The sequence below is a fragment of the Balaenoptera borealis genome, assembly GCF_965194805.1.
Source record: "Balaenoptera borealis genome assembly, chromosome: 3".
NCBI classification, from domain to species: Eukaryota; Metazoa; Chordata; class Mammalia; order Artiodactyla; family Balaenopteridae; genus Balaenoptera; species Balaenoptera borealis.
Window position 1 is genome coordinate 143540066 of NC_138866.1, and position 26683 is coordinate 143566748.

The window sequence follows — 26683 nt, forward strand, 5'->3', positions numbered from 1 at the left end:
TATTAGAAGTAGAATATCCCTTTGGATCAAGTAAACCCTTAAGTCCTCGGGCAGTTTAAGCTGGGGTAAGGGGAGAATGGGGGTAAGCCTCAAAAGGAGATGTTGGAATTCCAATAGGATCAGGTGGATGCTTAAATAGGTCATTAGAAAGGCGAAAACTAAATATAACTGTTGTTCTTGTCATCTGTGAAATGATTTTGCCAGAAATCCAGGCCTATGATTGAGTAGCTTGGCCACTCTATTAGTCAGGAAATGTTAATTTCTTTAACAAAAAATCCTCAAGTCAGTGGGGTTTAAAATATATATACATGTAATATATGACAATAGTGGTACAAAGAACTGGAGGTGGTTAATGGAACCATAATGTTGCAAGTTTCCCACATTTTATGTGAAACCACTAAAAATGTGGTTTTTAAAAGCCAATAGGGGAATTAAAATGGAATACTAAAAAATAATTGATTAACCTAAAAGACAGTAAGAAAGGAGGAATAGAAGATCAAAAAAGAGATGGGACAAATAGAAAAACAAATAATAAAATGGTAGACCTAAACCCAACATATCAATATTTGTATTAAATGTAAGTGGACAAAGCAGACCAATTAAAAGGCAGAGATTGTCAGACTGATGGAAAAGCAATATAGGTATTCCCACTTTTGGAAAGTTATCCCACTTTGCTTTTATGAAAGCCCTGTATTAGTACATGTTTCTGCTAACTGAAAGAAATCTGAAGAGGGTTTTCGCTTTTATGAAAAAAGGCAAAAAGAGAAAATAGTGTTCAGCATTTGTTCTGCAGTGAGAAGTTATAGAGGCAGCATGCACCCTGAGCAGTGAGAAGGGCACTGCCAAGCTCCTTCCCTGGAAACTACACTCAGCACCTCAGCATCAAGCTGCCACAGCTTTGAACTGTGTCTGTGAGCATCTGTGTTTTATCTCAATTTATCTTGTGTATCCGTTAGCAAGATGTGTCCTGAGGTAATTGCTTCTTTGCTTTATGCCATTTCAGCTTACAAAAGGTTTCATAGAAATGCCCTACTTTTGGATAGCAGAGGAAACCTGAATTCCTCTTTATGCTGTTTATGAGAGACACTTTTAAAATGGTTTATTACAGGATATTAAATATAGTTCCCTATGCCATACAGTCGGGCCTTGTTGTTTATCTATTCTATATATAATAGTTTGCATCTGCTAATCCCAAACTCCCAGTCCATCCCTCCCTGACCTCTCTCCCCCTTGGCTACCACAAGTCTGTTCTCTATATCTGTGAGTCTGTTTCTGTTTCATAGATAAGTTCAATTGTGTCATATTTTAGATTCCACATATAAGTGATATCATATGATATTTGTCTTTCTCTTTTTGACTTACTTCACTTAGTATGATAATCTCTAGGTCCATCCATGTTGCTGCAAATGGCATTATTTCATTCTTCTTTATGGTTGAATAGTATTCCATTGTATATATATACCACATCTTCATTATCCATTCATCTGTTGATGAACGTTTAGGTTGTTTCCATGTCTTGGGTATTACAAAGAGTGCTGCTATGAACATAAGGGTGCATGTATCTTTTCTCACACTTTTAATTTAAAGAAACAGGCTGAAAGTAGAAGAATGGAAAACAATACCTTATGAAAACAGTAGTAAGTATAAGAAAGCTGGAGTGCCTATAATAATATTAGCCAAAATAGATGTCAAGGCAAGGAGTATTACAAAAGATAACAAGGATCATTTCATAATGATTAAAGGACAAATTCATCAGGAAAGCATACCTATTCTGTATGTGTATGTGCCTAATGACAGAGCATCCAAATGTATGGAACACAAACCAGTAAAATTGAAGGGAGAACTAGGCAAGTCCACAGTGACAGTTGAAGATTTTTTACTCTTTTCTCAGTAACTGATAGAACAACTAGACAAACATATCAGTAATGATACAGAAGATTTGAACACTATTAATTGCCTTGACCTAACTGATATGTAAAGACACCACATTCAACAAGAGCAGAATACACATTCTTTTCAAATGTATCTGGAAAATTTCAATAAAAGTCAAAAGACTAGAGCAAAATAAAAGCTCAGCAGCGCAGGTTGCTGGGCTGATATTCAAACAACTCACTGAGTCATGACCTCAAAGCAAATGTGGGAGAGATGTGTAATTGGAAAGGGACGTTTGCAAGTCATGAGTTGATTCAGGCAGCATTTTGCCTAAGAGATGAGTGGACATAGAAACTGGATTTGAAATAAATCCCTCATATTGTCCAGTCTGCCTGTTTCAGTCCCTGAGAATATTTGACAATTTACTTATCACTGATTTAGGAACAAAGGGAGCTTAAACTGGCCTGAACCTCAAATTTTCAGCTCTAGACATTTCGGGGTTTTTTTTTTCCCAGCGCCTGCGAAGAATACTAATTATTCATAATGCAATCAATCACGTTGACACACAATATTAAATAATATATGTTTTATTGAAGGGGCACACTGGGTTATAAAATGTGACATTCCAGATCGCTCTATATGCAGACCTGATGTCTTATAACTTCTAGTCATGGTAAGCCTGCGAAGGTTAGTGATGGTTGATAACTGCCTCTCTTTCTTCCAGAGTGGGACCTTCCTGCCCCAATTCCCACCCATTTCCTTATCTTTCTGTGCTTTAATATCATCATCAGTGTGACTGTGAAAAGTGCTTTGGTTGTTTTAGTAATAAAACAGCTCAGTGTGATTGAGGCCATGGAAACTAATTGTTAAGGTTACTGGAAATTCATAGGACCAGCTCCTTGGAGTAACTGTAAAGAACAATTTTATTCTGACACTTGAGCATCATATTCTGTCTTCTTTTTCTCCAAGTTTCTCTTTCTTCATCTATGCCCTTCCTACCCCCACCAGATGCAGACTTCTCAGTCACTGTGATAATGTGGGAAAGTGATAGCAGGGAAAAGTAGAAGTTCAAAGATAATCTCCCACCTGGGGGTCAAGCTGTCTAGTACTGGGGAGTTTAAAAAGGTGGGAAACAAAAGGAGAGTCTGAGTGTCTAATATTTTTTTTTTGCAAAAAGCTTTGGAATTTCCCTGTGGTGGGTGCAGGATAACCTCAGAATGTTAGCTCAGCTGTTCAGCCTTGGATCTCTTCTCTTAAAGATGCTTTCCCTGTAAAGTGACTCCACAGATGCCTTGTGTTTGATTCTTTATCATCCGTGGCACTGGTGTCTGAGAGGTACTTGTCTCTTCCATGACCTTTCTGAGTCTTATTCAAAGTCATTTGCAGTAGCTATAACATGATCTATGGACTATTTCCAAATGTGCATAATTGATATCATGGTGGCCAAAGAATGACCAGGTTACCTCAGTTATTCCTTTTCCACCCACACCCTTCAGGATCGTGTAGACTCTACCATTATTGCCATGTTAACCCAGACTTCAAGTATAGCTCCCTTTTGGAGGCTCCAGTAGTAGGTAGGAAACTCGCCTGTTATCACAATAATCGCCCAAACCTATTGTCTACCTAGGCAAATTTCTTATTTATTAGAATATATCAAATGAACACAGGGCAAATTTTCATTATGTAAATGAAGTATGTGGCAAATGGTACAAATTAGATTATTAAATGAAATAAACTTCTCTCATTATGTTTAAAAAAATAGCTCTCTTCTTTTGAGTTCAGGGCCAGCTTCTTAAGCTCAGATTGTTAAGGTGGCATTATCCTCATTTTACAGATGAGAAAATGGAAAGGCAGGGAGTTTAAGTGATTTGCCAAAATTCACCTAGTAAGTTATCAAGTTATCCAGACTCCTTGCTTTTTCCACCACACCATGCTGTCTCAAAGCGTTAAAGTGGGAGTTGGTAAGTTTTTTGATTACACAAGTCAGTTGATGTGGCCCTTGATGAATTATGAGTCATGAACTCTCATCTGGCAATTCAAGCCATGAAATGTTCCAAGATAAGATATGAGTTGGTAAGGCCCTTACTCTGCAGTATTTGTGCATTTGATCTTCACTGATGTGCCCAGCACTGTTAACCCCTTTGTGACGAATACAATGAATCCTATTCAGTGTATGAACTCATGCTGTCCTGAACATCATTTTGATTGTTATCTGTAGTTGGGGTTTCTTAAGCAGAACAGTGCAAATCCCTGAAGATGCGTGTGATCTGACTCAGCTGCTCAGTCGACCAAGAGAATCATCCAAAGGTGCAGAGTTGTGCCTCTAAAAATGAACGGTGGTCCTTCCACTCCTTTTGCCACCTGCTTCAAAGCTTCACTGCCTTGATTCCATTTTAGCATTTGATCTTCCATCTTTCTGCATAAAGAAAATGCAAGCCAACAGTGTGATTTCCCCCGACTTCCTGCCCACTTCATCTCTACTCAAGACACGTCTGCATCTCCACTCATTCTTGCTTCTTTCTCTCTAGTCAAAGTGAAAGAGGTATCCCTCCTCCTGGATGTATCAGTAGGGTCCAGACAGGAAGTGGAATTCATTCAGATGGTTTAAACAAGGAGACTTTTAAGGAAGGGTCTAATTATAGAGGGCATTTGCGGACAGGGTTTAAAGGAACAAACAAAAGATGTTGAAACACCCAGAGCTAGCAAAAATGGAAGTCATCACCGCCCTAGGGTTGAAGACACCATGGGAGGAAATTTTGTTACTAGAGTCTCTGAGATCTGGAGTTCTGGGAGGGGTCATGGTCGTGGAGGGACAGGGTGCTGCCAGAGGGATGGGGAAGAGGCAGGTCTTGGCTGACATTGGCAGAACCCAACTGAAAGGTAGCTGTATTAGTCAGAGGAACAGAACAGTTATTTATCTACTATAAGGAATTGGATCACACAGCCATGGAGGCTGAGAAGTCCTGAGATCTGTAGTTGGCAAGCTGGAGACCCAGGAAAGCTGATGGTGAAAGTTTTAGTCTGAGTGTAGGAGAGGACTGCTGTCCCAGCTCAAGCAGTCAGGCTGGAGAAGTTCCCTCTTATTCAGCCTTCTGGTTCTATTCAGGCCTTCAACTTGGATGAGGCCCACCATATTGGGGAGGGCAATCTGCTTTACTCAGTCTATTCATTCAAATGTTAATTTCATCCAAAAATGCCTTCACATACACACCCGGAATAATGTTTGACCAAAGATCTGGGCACCTCCTGGTCCAATCAAGTTGATAAAATTAAATCATCCCAGTGGCCATCTTGGGAGACAATATGCTGCTCTCTGTAGGAATTAGTCTCCGGGAGCCCTGAGCAGGGCAGGGAAAGACACAGGCTGGATCCGGGTGGAGAAGAACCAGCATAACTGTTTTACTAAATGGATTGAACTCTGTAGACTGGTTTCTGTTTTCCTCATCACTATTTTCAGTTATGCTCCAACTGATCTTGGGCAAAACCTATTCTTTTTTAGCCACTTTGGGGTCCAATTAGCCTCATTTTCAGGTATTAAAAATCCAGTCCAATCTTAAACAAGACATTGATTTCTCAGGCTATTCAAATATTCTTCCTTCCCCTCCTGACTCAGCTTCATCAGCCACCAGGCGGAAGCGGACTCATGTCTGTCCTTTCTCTCTCCTGTTCCATGTCACACCCTCTGCCTCATGGCTGGCTTTCCCAGGGTGGATTCCAGAGGGAAGACGAGAGGGACTCTGGTCAAAGGTCTTTTGACTTAGCTGAGCTTTTGTTCCTACTTCTCCCTTGGCTGTTGAATGCCCTCTGTGAGTCACATAGCTTGTATGAGGCATGTATTAGCTTCCTCTGAGACAGCCCATGGTGGCCCTGGATCTACCATTTCCTGATGTAGACAATTCACCCTCTGAACCTCTTCTGACTCTCCCCAGCTCCTGTACCCCCAGTGGTACACCCCACAGCCTCCTCTGTTGGGGTTTCCTCTCTGCAGCCGGCAGTTAATCAGAGCAGGGTCCCTTCAGCACTTCTCTCACCCAGCTCCTCCCTCCAGCTTACACCTGGCCTGGGGGAACCCAGGTACCCCTGTTTCCCAAATGGTGGTGGAGAATGGGCCCCTCTGCTGCCCCCTTTCAACTGTTCCTTGGTGGGCTGCTGTAGCCAGGCCTGCAGGAGACTTCAGTCTCTTTACCCCCAAATACCGGGGCATATATGTCAAACTCTCCCTTCTACTTCCTCAAATTAAAAAAAAAATTCTCTCTCACCATAAGGAAATCCTCTTTGAATCTCAGCGCAGTCTCACACAGGCTGTTGAGGGTGATATCAGCTGGCTGGCATGTACTCTCTAGAACAGCAGTCCCCAGCCTTTTTGGCACCAAGTACCGGTTTCATGGAAGACAGTTTTTCCATGGATCAGGGTAGGGGGGATGGTTCAGGCGGTAAAGCGAGCGATGGGGAGCGGCAGATGAAGCTTCGCTCACTGGCCCGCTGTCACCTCCTGCTGTGCAGCATGGCTCCTAACAGGCCGTGGATGGTATCGGTCCATGGGCTGGGGGTTGGGGAACCCCTGCTTTAGAAGGTAGAGGCAGGGCTGGGGCTAGGGTGAGGTGAGTGAGGCACTGTGTGGGTGTAAAATTTAACACAGTACCAAAAACTCGGTGATCCAGGTAAGTGATATATTTTTATTTATTTATATATTTAAATTGAAGTATAGTTGATTTACACCATTGTGTTAATTTCTGCTGTACAGCAAAGTGATTCAGTTATACAAACATATATATATATATTCTTTTTTTTTAAATTTTCTTTTCCATTATGCTTTATCATAGGGTATTGAATGTAGTTCCCTATGCTATACAGGAGGACCTGTTGTTTATCCATTCTGTATATAATAGTTTCAGGTAGGTAATACTTTAATGCAGTTAAAAAAAAATCAAAATTAATGCAAAAAATTCCATGATGAACAAAATAACAAAAATTTAAAAACAGGATCAGAATGGCTGATTCTCCCATTTGCCTCAGGCTCCAAGGTGGCTCAGCAGGGCACCACAATTGATCCTGTCTTTAGTTAAAATTTTGATATTTTGGGTCTTAATTTTGAATTTTTAATTACTACCCTATTTTGATTACTTGCTTATCTTGATTACTGAGTTTTTGGCACCCCCTTCAGTTTTGCCCAGAGCCAGTGCCATGCTTGCTTCATCCTAGCCTCTGTTCTCTGTCCAGGGCACCTAGCACACTGCCCCGGGCTTTGAGGTTTGGTCAAATTCCTGAGAAAACGGTTAAATTTCCCTTGCATCGCCTGGTCCATGTAGCCATTCCTGCTTTAGAGCTGGGCTGCCATTTGTCTTTCCAGACTCCTCTTCCAGCCTCCTCTGCCCCCGGGCCTGGTCATGCCATGGTCGTCCTAGTGCATGGGCACGCCCTGTGCTTCCCTGCCTCTGTGTCTGTGCTCATCCTTACCTGCTGCCTGGAATGCTGTTTGGAAATCCCCCGGCTTCGAGACTTCTCCTTGGCCTTTGCAAACAGTTCAGTCACCTCCTCTGTGAGGCCTTCTATGGCCTCCCCAGAAAGAGAGACCCTCGCCCTGTTCGTACTTCCTGAGTCACCCACATACTTCTGTTCCAGCAATGCTGACATGGGCGAGGGAGTGTTGATAGGTTACCACAAACTTAGGGCCTTACAACAACCCAAGTTTATTCTCTCCTTACAGTCTGGAGGTCAGAAATCTAAGATCGAGGTGTCAGCAAGGCTACATTCCTTCTGGAGGCTTCAGAAGAGAATCCATTTCCTTGCCTTTTCCAGCTTCTAGAAGCCACCTGCATTCCTTGGCTCATGGACCCCTCCCTGCATCCTTCTAACCTCTGCTGCTGTCATCACATCTCCTGCTACTGACTCAGACCCTCCTGCCTCCTCCTGTCACCTTTGGGATGACACTGGGCTCATCCTGATAATCCAGAACCATTTCCCATCTCAGGGTGCTAGGCTTCGTCCCCTCTGCAAAGTTGCCTTTGCCATGTAAGGTCACGTGGTCACAGGTTCAGGGGATTAGCAGGTGAGCGTCTCTGGGGGCCCTGTTTTGCCTCCCTGAGCTATCCATCCTGCCATACTGGCCACGCCAGAATTGCAGTCATGGTTTCACCCTCCCTGCTTAGCACAAGGCTGAACACGAAGTTGGTCCTTCACGTGGTCTTGCTGCATTGAAGGGAAGTCACAAAGCTGGAGCCTTCCTTCCTGGAAGCTTTGCTATTAGCGCTCGGGGGCAGCCCTGGGAGTTCTCTGCAGGCAACAGCCCAGCCCCTCTGAACTTGAGTAGATGCCGTCATAGAATCCTTCCCAGTTGGGGTGGCAGGGAGGGAAGCATCCCAGATTTACCATCTTCCTCCATTTTACCTCGGTTTCTTTTCCTGGGTCTAATCACTCTCATTAAAATCCACCGCACGTTTCCAGTGTGTTAAATATATATTTGGTTTTATGCTGTGCGTGTCTTTAAAACCTGAGGAAAAAAAACCCACGTTGAACCAGTAATATGGTTTTACTTTCCCACGGTTTGTAGGAAATAGAGTTCCCAGCAGTTCAGGGTGATTTATCCAACCTCAGAGAACAGACCTGTTCCAGAAATATCCCCATTCTGCTAGCCCTCCCCCGGCTCTCCGCATTGCCTCAGCATCTGTTTACAATGCAGGGGGTGGTTTGGTCTGCCAATTTCTGAGCAGGCTGGGAGGCAGGAGCCTGAGGAGAGCATGGCCTGCCCCTTAGTCCAGGCAAGTCCTTTTGGGTCTTACATTCTGGATTTTGGATCCAGTCTTTCTGGGTAAGTGTGGAAGAAATGCCGAAATGGAAGCCGCATTGAGCGACGGAGGGGCGATGAATGTTCGTGGAAGTGTTTGCATGCAGTGCCAAATGAATTTGTGTTAAAAGATTTATGGATCAGCTAAATATTTTGACAGAGAAGCAAAAATAACTGTGGAGACCCTTCCATCTGGCTCCCCCTGTTTACTGCATGAATATTTACACTGCTGCTTTGGAAGTTTCAGCAATTCGAGAATGAACGTACAGAAACAGATTCTGTCTCCCGGCCAGAGTAGGAGACAACTTTTTATCCTGTGAGTTGAGGATAAGGAGAGAAAGGTACAAGCACAGGCCACCCTGAGGGGTTTTGTCTCCTCTCCCTTTCTTTTCACATACAGGACTAATATCACAACCTCAACCGTCCCCCCAAAATTCTTGATGCATGTGCTGCTGTTATTATCACTAGTTGCAGATGTGGTTGTACTTGTAGGGGTGTGAGTGGCTGTAATTGAAAAACCTTGAATAGGTGTTAGCAGATAGTACCAAGGAGAGAAGATGTTGCTTGGGCTTAAGGAATTTCAGGTCTATGGATCAGAGAGGGAACAGATGGAACTTTTTTTGGAATGTCAATGCAGCTCACGTTGGGGGGAGGGTGGGCGGTCAGGGAAGGCTTCCTTCAAAGGTGGAATTTTGAGGCAGGGCTGGGGTGTCCAAAAGTTGAGGATCTGGCTTGGAGGTCGCGGCACACTGACTGCCCTGACACGCTGGGCTGCCCTCACCTGGGTGCCTGTACCTGGCCTCCCTCCATCTGCAAGGCTGCCACCTGGCTACCTGGCCATCTCTCACTTCCTGATCTCACCTCAAACAAAAATTTTTCCATTTTGATACTAAACCTCATTTGGTGGCAAATCCTTCCTGAGCTGCCATGAGGTCTTTAAAGCTGTTGATCGTCTTTATTTCACTTTTACTCCTCCTGAGTTTTGCTGCAAAAATCTGGGTGTGGTTGACTGCAGGTGATATCCCAGACCCTGATGGAGATAGTAGGAAATATACAACCTATAGACTGTTTACTTTCCTAATATCCAACAAATTCAGAATTCCAAACCTATCTGGCCCAAGCATTTTGATTAAGGGTTTGTGGACCTGGGTCTTCCTTGCAGTAACTGCCCCGAGCATTCCTGTACTTTGTTGGAAAATCTGTCTCCCCAGGAGCCCATGAGCTTAAGAAAAGAGCCTAGTTTCTTCTTTATATACCAGGACCCCCAGATGGGTCATGCCCATAAGCATGATAAATATTGGTTGACAGATTATTAATTGGAGATATTCACTGAGGGTGTCCTTCTTTTACAGTACCACCAGGAAGGATGACAGGGCAGAGCTGTACGGGGTGGCTTTGGCCATGAGATGTTGCACGGCTGGACCAGGCAGATGTAGCACGCATCTTGGGGGGGTCACAGCCCGAGATGAGCAGGAAGGTTGGGGTTTGGACCCTGAGGACCCACCCCTACCCTGACCCTAGACTCAGGATAAAGTGGGGGCAGGAGACCCTGAATTTACTGATACCAACTCTCTGCTCCACGATGGAATGAGTAAGTTCATTTACAGAAAAACAGAGAAAACCTCCTTCTTGCACATCTACGTTTGTGGAGTAGAAGCCACACTGGCTGAACAAATGAATAAAATGATAAAGGAGGACTTCATGATTTATTTTAAATCCCCAATGAGTTTTGTCCTCCTACATGTCAGGCATTGGTTTGTATTTGTCATTGTATGTGACATCCAAGGGACCTCCACAGCTGGTCCTGACTTATTTAGAGCTAGGTATGCGATAGTGGGGCAGAGCGTCCTGGAAATGAGATGAAACGCTAGTGCCAACTCTGACGTTGGAGTCTATTTCTGCATGTGGGAAGCAAACAGCTTCAAAAAACTTGGTTGAACAAACAAACTCACAGAAAAAGAGATCAGCTCTGTGGTTACCAGAGATGGGGGGTAGAGGGAGGGGGAATTAGATGAAGGTGATCAAAAGGTACAAACTTCCAGTTATAGGATAAATAAGTACAAGGGATGTAATGTACAACATGATAAATATAATTAACACTCATGTATGTTACATAAAAGTTGTTAAGAGAGTAAATCCTAAGAGTTCTCATCACAAGGAAAAATACTTTTTTCTTTAATTTTGTTCCTATATGAGATGATGGATGATCACTACACTTATTGTAGTAATCATTTCATGATGTATGTAAGTCAACACCTTGAATTTATACAGTGCTGTATATATGTCAATTATATCTCAGATGAAACTGGAAGGAAAAAACCCTTGGTTTAAATAGATACTGGTTTAAGAGATCTCTAGACATCTTGAAGGGGAACCCCAGATAGCTAAAAAAGAACAAATGAAAAAAGAAAAAGGAAAAAGGAAAAAAAAATCATCTCTCATCCAACATTGTGGTTGGGGGACTGCAGGATAACCGGTAACCCACTAGGCGGCACTGCTGATCCACACTTGAAGCACCCCAGAGCCTGTCTCTATGGTAACAAGTTTACAAATTTATGGGGAGAATTGGCCTTGCCCTCTGGGTGTGTGCGTGTGTGTAAGAACCAGTTTTGAGTGTTCAGAAAAGTCAGCTCTGTGCAGCAGCGACTGTTGATATGTAGCTGTCAAAGAGATAGAGACAGAATCACTCTGTGCAAGGCAATAAGGAACGTGAGAGCAGAGAAATCGCTCCTTCTAACACACTTACAGCCTACTTTCTTACTACCTTCCCTGACTCTGATGCCCTTTAATGCACGCGGCTAGGGAGCAGGGATCTGAGGCATGCTGGGAGCCTGGGGGTGGGCTGCAGGCTGGATTTGCTTTTGTGCAAGACAGCACTGAAGGAGCTCAGCCTGGGGAGAGCTGGGGTTGCTTGAACTGTGGGTGTTCCAGGGTGTTCTATCACATAAAGTATCACATAAGCCCAGACATCCAGTTCTATGTGTTATTTTATGTCTAGGCTTTTATGATTGCTCTCTGTCGTATGTGGGTATCCCACACTCTCTGTATAAACTGTGTTTCCAGAAGGCGGCTCTGCTAGCCCTCGAGACCCCTCTTGCTTGATCAAAAGCCCAGCTCCCTGATCTTTCTCTCCCTGGTACTGTACTTTCTCACCGCAGAGTGCCAGGCGCTCCCTATTCACTATGTGCTGTCAGGACTTCTTGGATTGTGGACCAAGATGGGGGGCGGCTCTTACACCTGCAGGGATGCAGAGATGCTTTACATGCTGACAGTGAGTAAATGCTGCTCTGGAGGAAACCCCCCCCCACCCCAAATCCAGTTTCTTAGCAGCGAGGAAGTTTTTTGGAGGTGCCTCCTGTGTGGACCCTAACTGGTGCCCCACAGGTGACCAGGGTACATCTGCAGAGGGCTTGCCTCAGTGTAGAATTTGTGTTGGTTTTCATCCATAACAGCCTATTCGGTGGAGCCAAATTATTCTTTAATTTTAGTTTTCATGGAGAGAAGGGAAAGAGAAAAGAATGACAACACAGGACCTGAGCAATACTTTTGCAAGACTATGCTCATCATTGGAGTTTTGTCTGGAGAGCTGTTCTGGATAGTTCCTAGAATATTTTTTAAATTGCGAATATTTGAAGTAATTTCAGAGTTAGAGAAAAGTTATAACAGTACAAAGAATTGCCATATATCCTTCATCCATAGCTCCCCAAATTTGTCTACCATCATGAAATAGATATCTAATGCATTTTTTTAATACTTTTAAGGGTACGTTACAAACATGATGTCTTTTTACCTCAGAGTTTCCTTAAAAACAAGGACATCGGGGGCTTCCCTGGTGGCGCAGTGGTTGAGAGTCTGCCTGCTGATGCAGGGGACACGGGTTTGAGCCCTGGTCCGGGAAGATCCCACATGCCGCGGAGCAACTAAGCCCGTGCGCCACAACTACTGAGCCTGCGCGTCTGGAGCCTGTGCTCTGCAACGAGAGGCCGCGACAGTGAGAGGCCCGTGCACCGCGATGAAGAGTGGCCCCCGCTCACCACAACTGGAGAAAGCCCTCGCACAGAAACGAAGAACCAACACAGCCAAAATAAATAAATAAATAAATTAATTAATTAAAAAAAAAAAACAACAAAAAACAAACAAGGACATCCTCTCACATCACCACAGTACAACTATCAAAAGCCAGAAATTAACATCAATACAATACTGTTATTTAATCATTTCATCAATTGTTCCACTAGTGTTTTCCATGTCATATGGGAACATTTTTCACAGTTCAGGAGCCAATCCAGGATCGCACATACATTTAGTTTTCATGTATATATGTATCTTTAAAAATGATTAAAGTTAAAAAAAGTGATTAAAGTTGCTTTTTACTTGAGAGTGGCCTTTGTTTTTTTCCTTCTCTTGCTATTGTGAGTCAGTGGCTTGCAGTTGAAAGTTGTCTACTTCAGGGAATCATGACTGTTTCTTAAGTGGCTGGCAGATGGAAAACACATAAATCCACACAAACCTGGATTCAAATCTCAAACCAGCCAGTTCCTAGCTGGGCTACCTGGGGAAACTTTCTTCACTTCTCTGAGCAGCAAGTTCCTTTATAAAATGTAGATAATAATCTGAGTCTTGGAAAGTCAGTATAAGGATAAGTGAGATAGATAATGTCCAATAAAGACTTATTCACCACAGGTCCTGGTGAAGGAAGCTCTATATGCAATTTCCCCTATTCCCAGAGGAAATTCTTTTGTATTAAAAATATTCAAGAGTATTCAAAATACTTGAAGATGTGTTTTCATTTTCTTAGATTTAAACCACAAAGTAGTTTAAGTAAACTTTTAAAGACTGTTCATTACCTCAACTTTTTCAACCATTGTAAACATCCAAAAGATCTCTAACTTTTTTTTTTTGGTATATGTTAATCCCTCCTTCCTTTCCCCTTTGGTAACCATAAGTTTGTCTTCTTAGTCTGTGAGTCTTTTCGGTTTTGTAAATGAGTTCATTTGTATCATTTTTTTAGATTCCACATATAAGTGATATCATATGTATTTGTCTTTGTCTGGCTTAACTTCACTTAGTATGATAATCTCTAGGTCTATCCATGTTGCTGCAAATGGCATTATTTCATTCCTTTTTATGGCTGAGTAATATTCCACTGTGTGTGTGTGTGTGTGTGTGTGTGTGTGTGTGTGTATACCATTTCTTTTTTATTCATTCATCTGTTGATGGACATTTAGGTTGCTTCCATGTCTTGGCTGTTGTAAATTGTGCTGCAATGAACATTGGGGTGCATGTATCTTTTCAAATTAGAGTTTTCTCCAGATATATGCCCAGGAGTGGGATCGCTGGATTATATGGTAACTCTGTTTTCAGTTTTTAAAGGAATCTCCATAGTGACACATTTTTTAAATTAAAGTTTTTATTTTGAGATAACTGTAGATTCACGTACAGTTATAAGACATAATACAGAGAGAGCTCATGTATGCTTTACCCATGTTCCCCCACTGGGAACATCTTGCAAAACGCTAGTACAACATCACAGCCAGGATACTGGCATTGATGCAGCTGAGAGTCAGAGCATACCCATCACTGCAAGCACCCCTCCTGTTGTGCTTTTATAGCTACACCTGCTTCCTTCCCTCCTCCATCCCCTCCTTCACCCTGGTCAGCCATGAATCTATTCTCCATTTCTATAACATTATTTCAAAAATCTTATATACATGGAATCACACAGTATGTGATTTTTTGGGATTGGCTTTTTGCACTCAGCATAATTCTCTGGAGCTTTGTGTTGCATAGAGAAACAGTTGTTGCTTGTTTATTGCTGGGTAGTATTGCATGGTGTACCACGCTCTACAGCTTCCTTTGTAGAGCTTAATTGACTTGAGTTTCATTAAGTTGGTCACACATTAAGGCACACAGACTTCTTCAGGCCAGAAAGTAGTCAGACTGGTGTGTATTTCCACCAAAAGTACAATACTTGAGAAAAATAAATTTTGGAAAAAACTTTTCAAAATTTGAAATCAGAAATTCTAAGATGTTTATTATTTCCCAATAGTGAGAGAATTAAAAATAAAAACAATTCTCAAGAAACAAGATTGTTGAAATATGAAAATTTCCCAACAATTGCTGAGATATCGTTCTGGAGTGTCACCTCTAACAATATGTAACGTTGGGACATCATGATTTTTCTCAAAATTGCTGATTCTGTAAAATTAAGAAAAACAAACCCAGGGAGAATTGTTTGGCAAGTTCCACGAATCTTTCTTAGGTTTTGCATTTTTGGTGCTTATACCTTGCACTTCCTTCAGCTACAGGACCTAAGAAAGACACCATCAACTCCAAGTATAAGTAGCTCTAAAGGAAGCTGTGATTGGCAGACGGATGAGTGGCCATGAAGGAGTTATGGCTCCGATTGCAGACTTACATGATAATACATGATGTAAAAACTCCAGTTATGCCACTGCAGGACATTTAGCACCTAAGTGAATAAGTGAACTACTTGTAAATGCACATGTGACTCTTCCTTCCACATCCCTAGAAAGTTTGCATATTCAAGTTGACTCCAAACTTTTTTTTTATTAACATATTCTCATTAGGAAAATGGGAGATCACTTTGCATTTGGCTGTCAGGGAAAGGCTTCTGACCTTCTCTGCTCTGGGATAAGAATTTAACTACTTCTCCTACGGCCATTTAACTTCCAACACAGCCAAGGCAGTGCTAACAGAAATAAATGTGGAAGCAGGGCAGCGGGTTGGGAGCTGATTTGCATTAGAACTTCCCTGAACACCCTGAGTTTGCAATTTTTAGGATGCCCTGAGTTGATCTGCAGGAAGGTAGTTTGACTCTAGTTTGCTACCCATTCAAACCTCAGGCATGTTTAAGCCATACTTTTTTTTTTCTTATCAGGATTCTAACAGTGTAATTTATTTTCTCCCTTAGTGTTCACTCCTGAATGCTGGTTCGGATGCTTCTTTCTCCACCCTGGGAAGATGGAGTCACTTGACAGTGTGGGTTTTGGCTTTGCCACTCATTCATTTAGTGGCCCTGGGAACCAGACGGTCTTTCTGATCATCAAGTTTTCTCATTTGTAAGAAGGAAGGTTACTGTACCCTTCAATATCACTTCAGGTAAGTGAGTTGATGCATGCGTGTCAGGTGTGTCCTGGGCTTGAGCAGAGACCCCAAGGGCCCATCACCTGTCCTTTGCCCGCAGACCTCTGGTCCCCACCCCGGGCTGTGTCCGGCCTTCCCTCCTGCTGAAGTGGACTCACTGGCAGCAGGAGAAAGAGCTTATGTTTCTTAGGCCAGCCCTTTCCCAGAGTTCCCCGCAGGATGCGTACATGCAAGGTGTGTGTGTGTGCGTGTGTGTGTCTAGTGGCTGAGTCTTTTCCTCAGAACCCAGTCCTCTTCTCCCCAGACTTGCAGACACTGCAGGTGCAGGTGGAGACAGTGACCATCTGGCCAGCCTCGCTGCACCTGGCCTGCCCACTCTTAGCATCCTGGCCCTGCTCTCAGCCAGACATTTGGTGCACCTACAGAAGAAGATCTGTAGGGGTCTGAACCCCAAATGTGAGACAGGCTCAAATCCTTTCCCACAGGATGCCCAAAACTCCAAGCACATCAGGGTAGTGGCGGCCCCTGGGTTTCGTCTCCAGGATTCAGTGACAGTCCTCAGTTGACCTCTAGGGGGCAGTGTGGCCTGACTCCTCCTGCCGCCTTGTCCCCCTCGGCCCAGGCCCTCACGGCTGAACGCACTGGGTATTGCAGCTCAGAGCCACAGGACGACAGCTGTGATCACAGCGGCCACAACTGCTGCAGTTACTATTTCCTTCTTCTCCCTGATCCATTGCAATCACAGGTCAGAAACGCCTTCCTGCCTCTGAGCCCGGGAACCTCTCCTTCATTGGGACTCCATAGCGCTGAGCATCTGGAAATCTTGCTTGACATTTGGCATATTCTGGCACTTATTGCGGTTTTTGTTTTTAGTATAACTTATCTCTACATTTAGTTTTATGTCTCCGGAGGGAAGGAATGCATTTTCATTTTTCTTTGATTCATCCCCGTCTCTGCCAGCCAACAGTCCCCCACCGGCCGAGCAGCAGTTAGCTTGGCACTAGGTCCAAACAGGTTCTCGATGCATACGTGTAGTGATGGGGTGATGGTGGCAGCGGCGGGATGCAGAAAGCGTGAGGGCCAGGGCCTGCGCTCTGCCTGGTATTTCTGGGTACACCCAGGTATTCCTAAATCCATGGCCCTTCTGTCCTGACTCACACCTCACCTTTATTCCTCCACCCTTCTGTTTCCTCATCTACTGAATGGAGACAGTGCTAAGTCATATTTGCCTCATTGCCCACAATTTGAAAAGGACATGCTTTCCCCATAACCTCTTCAGGGGCTGTAGGATGAAAAGAACAGTCAAACATAGCAGTTAGCAGTTGAGGGCCCAGGAGGCGACCAGGCATCCCTTTCGAAAGCCTCTTGCCTCCGGTATGACCATGTCGATGGGGTCATGAGCTGCGCACACAGCACGGATCCTCGGCAAGTGCTGGGGGCTCCTCCAGATCACTGATGGTGACTGATGCCCAAGGGGCCTGTGCAGCTGCTCATGAGAGCGGGGCCCAGCAAGGATGCTGTGGGCAGCACGTTGCCCTAAACCTCCGAGCTGGGTCGTGGTTCTTTGGGCTTGCAGTGTGTCTCTGTTTCGTGATTTTCGACACCCCCTCAGATCTCTTTTTCTGTTAGCTGGTATCCAGCCTGCTGTGGCAGCTGGGACGTTTGTCAGGGAGACCCTCCCGGAGTCACTGAGCTGACAGTGGAGGAATCAGGACGGGAATGGGAGCCTCTTGACACCTTCTGTGCTCTTTCTTCTCCGTTTCACTCCCGCTCAGAAATGGACGCTGTCCTCAGGGCAGGAGGGCACAGTGGAGCAGTGCCTTGGGCACCTCAACAGTGCCGTGCCTGTGTCCCTGTCACCCACATGAGTGGCCGGTCGCTTCATCATTTGGTGCCTGCTGAGCTGGCTTCAGTAACTCAAAGTGAGGTCCATGCACCAGCAGCAGAGATGTCAGCTGGAGTGTGTTAGAGCTGCAGGGTCCTGGCCGCATCCCAGGTCTGCGCCAGATCCTAGCCCTCCTGTGCTCACTATGCCTGCTTTTCCCAGGGATTGCCGCGCCGGCACGAGACCTGTGTCGTCAGAGCTGCCTGTTGAGCGAACGGTCATCAGTCAAGGTATGCGTGTCAGGGGTCCAAGGGGACCCCTTCCCAGGCACTCAGTGATTGAAGGGGGGACCCCCAGGTGGACAGTCCTGTGCTCTGAGTGCAGGGGTCAGAGTCACTGCATGATAACTGCCCCCCGCCAAGGGTCTCCTTAAGACCCATGGACTGACTTTAGGCCCACATGGCGGGCACTGAGACCTAGTGGGGCCCACTGCCCTGAGGACACCATGTCTGTGGCCTCTCCCCATTCACAAGACCACCTTTGACCCTGCGTTCTCCTGCTGACCCTGTCCTCCAGGTGGGCAGTCTTCCACAGAGCTGACCCAAGCCAGACACTCAGCTGAAAGCCTGGTCATTTCCCCTAATGCAAAGAGAAAGGAACCTGCTTTATTAATAGCATAAATTCCAGAGGGCGTTCATCTTCAGGCTTAACGCCTAAGCACGGAGGGCCCAAGTGTTCTTAAAAATGCTCTCAAGAGGTGCCAGGAGTCCCTCTACCATTGGGGACATTCTCCTGTAAACACACACATGCCCAGGAGTGGAAAGCATTGTCTTAGAGAAAATGGTGTCGGCTGGAACCTAAACTGAATTCAGCCTAATGCAAAATTCATGCCAAAGGATGGCAAATGAAAGACAGTTTATTAATCCAGCTTATTCAAGGTTCCTAAGAAACACACAGGCGGCAGGAGCAGCCCATGAATATTCTCCATGCTAATTGGAACTGTGCTTCAGGCCTCTGTTGGGCAGAGGCAGGAGGGGGCAGAGGGTTCAAAATCCCCTTTGGAAGCAGAAGAGTGGCAGGCTTCTGTGCAGGCCACCTCCTGTTGTGTCCTCGCCCCGTCTGGACGATCGGATCTCGGACCTCTGGGACACGCACTAGTCAGTCTGTCCCCTGTGCTCCTTCCTACAGCTGCTCACACGTGGGCAGAACCAGGATCTGTATGGAGACGCTGTCTTGATGAGGATCAGGGGCAGGTGTCCATGGCAGTGGGCTGGGGGCTGGCATCCCAGCTCTGTACCTACCAGCCTTGTGGCTTCAAGGACATTTTTCCCTTGTTGGTTTTAGTTTCCTCATCCATCACAATGTTCTAAGGACGACATGAGTTAGGAGTGCAGAGCTCCTAGAAGGGGTCTGGTGAGTGCTCAGGATGTGGTAGCTGTGTCACGTCAACTCCCATGATGGTCCCCACTGATCCCCTTTCTTGATGGTGGCCTAGGCTAGTCACTTGCTTTAAAACGTTCTTTTAGACTTCTTTTAAGATTAGTTTTAAGGTCTCAGCAAAACTGAGAGGAAGGTGCAGAAAATTCCAGAGACACTCCCACCCCCCACCACATTCATAGTCTCCCTACCTATCAATATCCTGCACTAGAGTGGTGTATTTGTTACAACTGATGATCCTACACTGACATGTCATTATCACCCAAAGTCCAGAGTTTACAAGAGAGTTCACTCTTGGTGTCGTACATTCTGTGGGTTTGGACAAAAGTGTAATGACATGTATCCATCATTATAGTAGCACACATGGTATTTTCCCTGCCCTAAAAATCCTCTGTGCTTCACCTATTCATCTCTCCCTCCCTCCTAACCCCTCACAACCACTGAAAGGATCTTTTTACTGTCTCCATAGTTTTGCCTTTTTCCAGAATGACATATAGTTGGAATAATACTGTATGTAGCCTTTTCAGATTGGCTTCTTTCACTTCGTACTATGAATTTAAGGTGCCTCCATGTCTTTTCATATCTTGATGGCTCATTTCTTTTTGGCATTGAATAATATTTCATTGTCTGGATATATCACAGTTTTTTTTTTTTTTTTTATCCATTCATCTACTGAGGGACGTCTTAGTTGCTTCCCAGTTTTGACAATTATGAGCAAAGCTGCTGGAAATCTGTGTGCAGGTTTTTGTCTGAACATATGTTTTCACCTCCTTTGGATGAATGCCAAGGAGTGTGACTGCTGGATCATATGGTAAGAGTACGTTTAGTTTTGTAAGAAATCACCAAACTGTCTTCCAAAGTGGCTGTACCATTTTCCATTGTTACCAGCAATGAGGGAGAGTTCCTGTTACTCCACATCCTCCCCAGCATTTGGTGTTGTCAGTGTTCTGGATTCTGGGCTTTCTAATAGGTGTGTAGTGGTCCCTTGTGCTGTTTTAGTGACTCAATTTAATACATAGAACACCACAAAGGTGAGAGGGTGCCCCTTCTGTGATTAGGTTACGAGAGACCGTGGCTCCCATCTTGTTAGCTCTCTCTCTCTCTCTGGCTCTCTGTTCACCAGCTGCCCTCCAGAGAGGTCCATGTGGCAAGGACCAGGGGAAAGTCTCCAGGCAACAGCCGGTGAGGGACTGAGGCCCTCAGTCCAACAGCTTGAGAGGAACAGAATCCTGACACCAATCACTTGAGTGAGCTTGGAATCAGGTCCACCCCTTGGCCCAGCTACAGATGAGTGCAGCCCCAGCCATACCTTCAATGCCGCCTGGGAGAGACCCAGACCCAGAGGGTCCAGCTAAGCCACACTTGGATTCCTGACCCACAGAAACTGTGAGACAACAAATGTTGTTTCTGAGACAGTAAGTTTGGGATAATTTGCTATGCAGCAGTAGCTAACTGACACAGTAGCCATTACAGTATGTTTATTATTATAATTGTCCTAACCCCAGTTAACGATATCAAAGGGGTGCATAAATAAATCACAGGGAAGGGGAATTTCTAGAATACTGATTCTCAGCCCCCATACTTATTTAGTACACTTGGCTTGAGCCCCAGAGGACGTTAACATGCATCCCCAGCAGAAAAAATGTTATTATAGGTCACGGGCTGACTACTGAAATGAAGCAAGGAACTTTGAAAAAATGCTGAGTTCTGGGCCTCATTGGAGAAGATTCTGATTCAGTAGACTAAGAGTCAGACCAGTGACCTGAAGTTGAAAAAAATGGCTTCAGTTGTTCTTTTTTTAAAATTTTATTTATTTATTTATTTATTTATTTATTTATATTTTTGGCTGCGTTAGCTCTTCGTTGTTGCATGCAGGCTTTCTCTAGTTGTGGCTAGCGGGGGCCACTCTTCATTGTAGTGCATGGGCTTCTCATTGCTGTGGCTTCTCTTGTTGAGGAGCACGGGCTCTAGGCACAGGGTGTTTAGTAGTTGCAGCACATGGGCTCAGTAGTTGTGGTTCATGGGCTTAGTTGCTCCGCTGCATGTGTGATCTTCCCCGACCAGGGCTCGAACCCGTGTCCCCTGCATTGGCAGGCAGATTCTTAACCACTGTGCTACCAGGGAAGCCCCGCCCTCAGGTGTTTTAATGATCATTCTGGGTTGGGAGCTCCTGGGTTAGGTGATATTTGCACTATTTAGCTAATGTGCACATTTCCTGAAGTGTCTGCCTCATATTAAAACAGTGGATTTTATTCCTGACTGCACATTACAATCACTGGGGGAGCTTTTAAAAAATACCTTACCTGGGCCCCACCCCAGACCAATGAAATCAGAGTCCCTGGGGTGGGGGGGCTCCGGCACTAATATTTTTAAAAGCTCCCCTGTTGAATCTAATGTGCAGCTAGGGTTAAGAGCTTCTGTGTTAAACGTTTAAAGAACACATAGAATTTACTCATCACCTGCGTTTGGAGGCTGCTTTTGATTATTGTCTGTTTTTAGTCTCTCATAGAGCTAATTTGTTATTCAGGATGCGAGTTTTTCAATCTAGCCTGATGCGTGTAAACCACTTTGGGTCTGCATCTCCCTTTGATCTGAAGGCTAGACTTCCATAAAGGTGGTTGAAGATGGCTCTTGCTTTAAAAAGGTTTTTTTGGGCAGCTTCACCCATCATTGGTTGATTCATCGGGCTTATGGAAGAACTGAACCCTCAGGTCTTTTCTGCACACACTGCTCTTGAAATGGTCTCCTCTACCAGGTGTTTTTGCTGGTGATCTTCTTGATGGTTGTGACCAGGGATGCAGTGGGCCTCGGTCCTGGAGAGCTGATGGGGTGGCCCTTTAGGGCAGGTCAATAAAACAACTGTGCCTGTTCCGCTGGGCTTAAGCCACCCATGTTTGGTCAGCAGAGCCCAGCTGGATTTCAGCCCCACTCACTCCCTGGACCACACACCTCCGTATGGGGCATGAACTGATCAACCTCCCATGGCAGGAGTGAGGCCCACATGAACCACAGGGACTGGGGTGGTGGGGAAAGAGGGGTTCCCTAAAGAGAAATTGAGATGCTGTTCCCCAGAGATGGGGACATGAGTGTTGGGGAGGCAAAACAGTGCTGCCTTAGACCTGAGCAAGAGGGGCCCACAGCCTGGTCCCTGTGCTTCAGAGGGCTCTTCTTAGGTCCCTCTTTAGAAGGCCCTTCTTAGGTCTTGCTTCAGGGTGGGGTCCCACAGGGTGGGGGCCAAGGGACAGCACCCTATACACCTGTGCCATACCACACTGTGCCTGATGTCACCTGCCTGGTGGCCCAAGCCCATTTTCAGGGCCCATGTATGTCTCTTCCCTGGGGCCAGCTCCTGAGGGCAGACCGCACCTCTAGTGTGTATACCCTAGGCCTGTGGACAAATCTCTTCCTGAGATTTGGAAGTCAAATCTGGCTTTCCAGTCAATGTGAATGTGTATTTGTTAAGGCAGGAGGCTAGAACATGTCATTTGGTGGTTTGTTGGCTTGATTTCATTTTTTAAAAAATATGGATCCTTTAGTATACCTTTTTTTTTAGTTTATTAATTAATTAATTTATTTCAGCTGAGTTGGGTCTTTGTTGCTGTGCGTGGGCTTTCTCTAGTTGTGGTGAGCAGGGGCTATTCTTCGTTGCGGTGTGCGGGCCTCTCACTGCAATGGCTTCTCTTGTTGCTGAGCATGGGCTCTAGGCGCGCAGGCTTCAGTAGTTGTGGCTCGTGGGATCTAGAGTGTAGGCTCAGTAGTTGTGGTGTATGGGCTTAGTTGTTCCGCGGCAGGTGGGATCTTCCTGGACCAGGGCTCTAACCCGTGTCCCCTGCACTGGCAGGCGGATTCTTAACCACTGTGCCACCAGGGAAGTCCATTGGCTTTTAGATATTTGTTTACATGATGGGTGGCCTCCATTTGGACTCTGGATCCAGGTACTATACATGTGAGGGAAGGGCTTTGGCACAACCAACACATGGATCCAAAAGATGTCCATCCAGGAAGAACCCAAGGAAAGGCTATCTTGAACAGGAGGTCAAGGTAGAAATGAGGAATCATGCAGATGGTGGGTAAGTTCTTGGCTAATTCGAGGCAGGCTGCTATCTTCCTATTTATAAAACCTCCTGGAAGGAGCCTTGGCAACTGATCCTGCCAGAAACATACAGTTTCCCTGGATTCTTGCTGATTTATTGGACCCCAAAGGACCATAGAGTTGGCCAAAAGTTTCCTTCCTTTCTCAACCCTCCAGCCTCACTCCCTAGTGAAATCACCATTTACAAGAATTTAAGCCCTGGATATTCATCCCCCTTGGCTGGCAGCTCTGAATTTCCTGTTGGGGGAAGATACAGCTGGATGCTGCGTCATAAGGATGGATAGAAGGGTCTCTCATCGGGAACCATATTTTCCTACATTCGTTTTCAGCTAAGACTGAAGTCAGAACCACTTTTCTCCTTTGGGCCTCAGGTGTAGGAAACTGGGAAAAGTTCAAAAAACAGGGATCCAGAAGAGCTGTCTTGCTTTGTCTTGAAGATATGCTTCCACCAAGGAGATGAACCTGCCAAAGTTACCTTAAGTAAGACAAGCATCAGAAGAAAACTGTAGGGGGAGGTTTGACATGAACCTGGCTTTGACAGGAAGCCTCTCCCTCCTCAACCAATTAAAATGGATCTGACTATGGGCCCACAGATGGAACCTGGAGGCTGATGGTCGGTAAGGATTTCAGGGACAAATGACAGAGAGGAAAATGTACAGAACACTGAAGCAATGGGGTGGTTATCATTTACAGGTGGAACCCTCCTAGCATGTTGGAAGTGAGGCTGGATTTACAGAAGTTTTAAGAGTAGATCAGTTACCTGGTGCAAGATAACTGATGTTATCACCATGGTTGTTACTTAGAGGGGCCAAATCATGTCCCCTCTGACATAGTTCTGCACATAAAACCTAACATTTTTTGGATGCTCCCCCCCACCCCACCCTGGCCACCACCATCATTATGGAGGAGTCCTGCACCCAAGTTGTCTCGGTGGCTGTCCTTTCTCCGTACCCGATAAACTGACTCTGGTTTCTCCAGATTTGCCAGCTCCTGGAAGGTGGGAACCTGCCACCTGTCTCTTTCTGCACAAGCACAGAGTGACCTGCCGAGAGGGGTGGTCCACTTGGGATGGAGATGAAAATACTAGTGAAGGTTAAAGACGTGGAGACAAGTCATCTGGATGAGTAGGTCTGAGTTACACTCCTGTTTCAGGCTCCTTGGGGAATGTGCCAGAGCTGAACCAGTCAATACTAAGTGTTTCTTCTAAGAGGCTGTGTATGAGTTTCCTTCAGCTGCCGTAACAAATGACCACAAACATAGTGGCTTAAAACAGTAGAAACTGTTTGTCTCACAGTCTTGGAGGCCAGAAGTCAGAGCTCAAGGTATTGGCAGAGACATGCTCTCTCTGAAGGCTCTGGAAGAGAGTTCTTCCTTGTCTCTTCCCACTTCTGGTGGTTCTTGGGGTCCCTTGTTTTGTGGAAGCATCACTCCAATCTTTGCCTTTGTCTCCACATGGCTGTCTTCCCTCTGTGTGTTCTTTTCTCTCCTAAGGACACTCTCATTGGATTTAGGAGCTGCTCAACCCAGTATTATCTCATCTTGGTCCTTACCTGAATTACATTGGCAAAGACCCTACTTCCAAATAAGGTCACGTTCCGAGATTCCATGTGGACATGCATTTTTGGGGGGCAGTAATCCACCCACTACATGCTGTGAAGTACCTTTAGGAAGAACTTTGCTGCATGCTCTTAGAGATGGCCTTGGTCTCAGAAATGCTTGTATCAACTCCAAGGTTGGAACAAGGGTGTGTAGGGTGGAGTGGGGTGAGATGTCAGGCAGACATTTTATTGCCTGTCAGTTACCTGCTAGGTGCTCACCTGATATTTGTGGCGATTAATCCTTAAAACAACGGTTCCCAAAACATGGCACCAAGATCAGCAGCATCAGCATCACCTGGGAATCAGATAGAAATGCACATTCTACTACTCAGCCATAAAAAAGAATGAAATAATGCCATTTGCAGCAACATGGATGGGCCTAGAGATTATCACACTAAGTGACATAAGACAGAGAAAGACAAATACCATATGATATCATTTATATGTGGAATCTAAAATATGACACAAATGAACTTATCTATGAGGCAGACTACAGACATAGAGGACAGACCTGTGGTTGCCAAGGGGAGGGGGATGGGAGAGGGGTGGATTGGGAGTTTGGGGTTAGCAGATGCAAACTCTTATATATAGGATGGATAAACAACAAGGTCCTACAGTATAGCACAGGCAACTATATTCAATATCTTGTGATAAACCAAAATGGAAAAGAATATGAAAAAGAATGTATATATGTCTAACTGAAGCACTTTGCTGTACAGTAGCAATGAACACAACATTGTAAATCAACTATAGTTGAAGAAAATACATTAAAAAGAAGAAGAAACCACTCCTTTTTACACCTTGATGTTGGACTTCTAGCCTCCAGAACTGTGAAAAAATAAATTTCTGTTGTTTAAGCCAAAAAAGAAAGAAATGCACATTCTTAGGCAACCTGGGATCTGGTGAATCAGAAGCTATGGGGGTGGGCCCAAAAGTCCATGTTTTAACCCTCCAGGTCTTCAAGTTTGAGAAGCACTGCCTTAAACATCCTTGATCCTTTAAACAATCCTATGTGTTATCATCACCATGTGGATAACGAACCCTTAGGAAGGTAACATGTTCAAACTGGCCCAAACAGGAAGTGGCCTTGCAAAGCTGAAATACACACCCAAGTCATCCCAGCCACGAAGTCCTCAGAGCTTGCACCACATTCATCCTGCCTGTAAAGAAATCCAGAATCTACTTTTATTTCCAGCTCCACCTAACACTCTTTTTTTCCAAGGCAGTCCACCCCTCCTCCCTCTCGTGGTCATCTCTCAATCAAGGGGAACCTTCCCATTCCTGTTTTCTGAGTTTTGTCTGTGAACTAGTTAACGTTTGAAGAGGCAGTATCAAAAGTGCCCAGTATCATTTTGAGTAGCCTTCGCAAATAAGAAAACAATGCCAACAAGGCAATCTAGTGTGCAAAGGGCAGTAAAATCCCCCTAACTGGCTCCCTGGCTCAAGTTTCATACAATAAAATCAATGACAGAGGAGCTTCAAGATGGCGGAAGAGTAAGACGCGGAGATCACCTTCCTCTCCACAAATACATCAGAAATACAGCTACATGTGGAACAACTCCTACAGAACACCTACTGAATGCTGGCAGAAGACCTCAGACCTCCCAAAAGGCAAGAAACTCCCCACGTACCTGGGTAGGGCAAAAAAAAAAAAGAAAAAACAGAGACAAAAGAATAGGGACGGGACCTACACCAGTGGGAGGGAGCTGTGAAGGAGGAAAGGTTTCCACACGCTAGGAAGACCCTTCGCGGGCGGAGACTGCGGGGGGCGGAGGGGGAAAGCTTCAGAGCCACGGAGGAGAGAGCAGCCACAGGGGTGCGGAGGGCAAAGCGGAGAGATTCCCGCACAGAGGCTCGGCGCCAACCAGCACTCACCAGCCCGAGAGGCTTGTCTGCTCACCCGCCGGGGCGGGCGGGGCTGGGAGCTGAGGCTCGGGCTTCGGTCGGATCCCAGGGAGAGGACTGGG

The 26683-nt window shown here is 45.2% G+C and overlaps 1 long non-coding RNA gene across 2 annotated transcripts in view; it reads left to right on the forward strand.

Annotated features, from left to right (window-relative positions):
* Positions 1-578: 578 nt before the first annotated feature.
* Positions 579-26683, forward strand: part of LOC309627204 — a 35735-nt gene continuing 9630 nt past the window's right edge. For both annotated transcript variants that reach the window (XR_014243589.1, XR_014243590.1), the window contains exon 1: positions 579-26351. This is a non-coding gene — a long non-coding RNA (uncharacterized lncRNA). The remainder of the gene's footprint in view (positions 26352-26683) is intronic.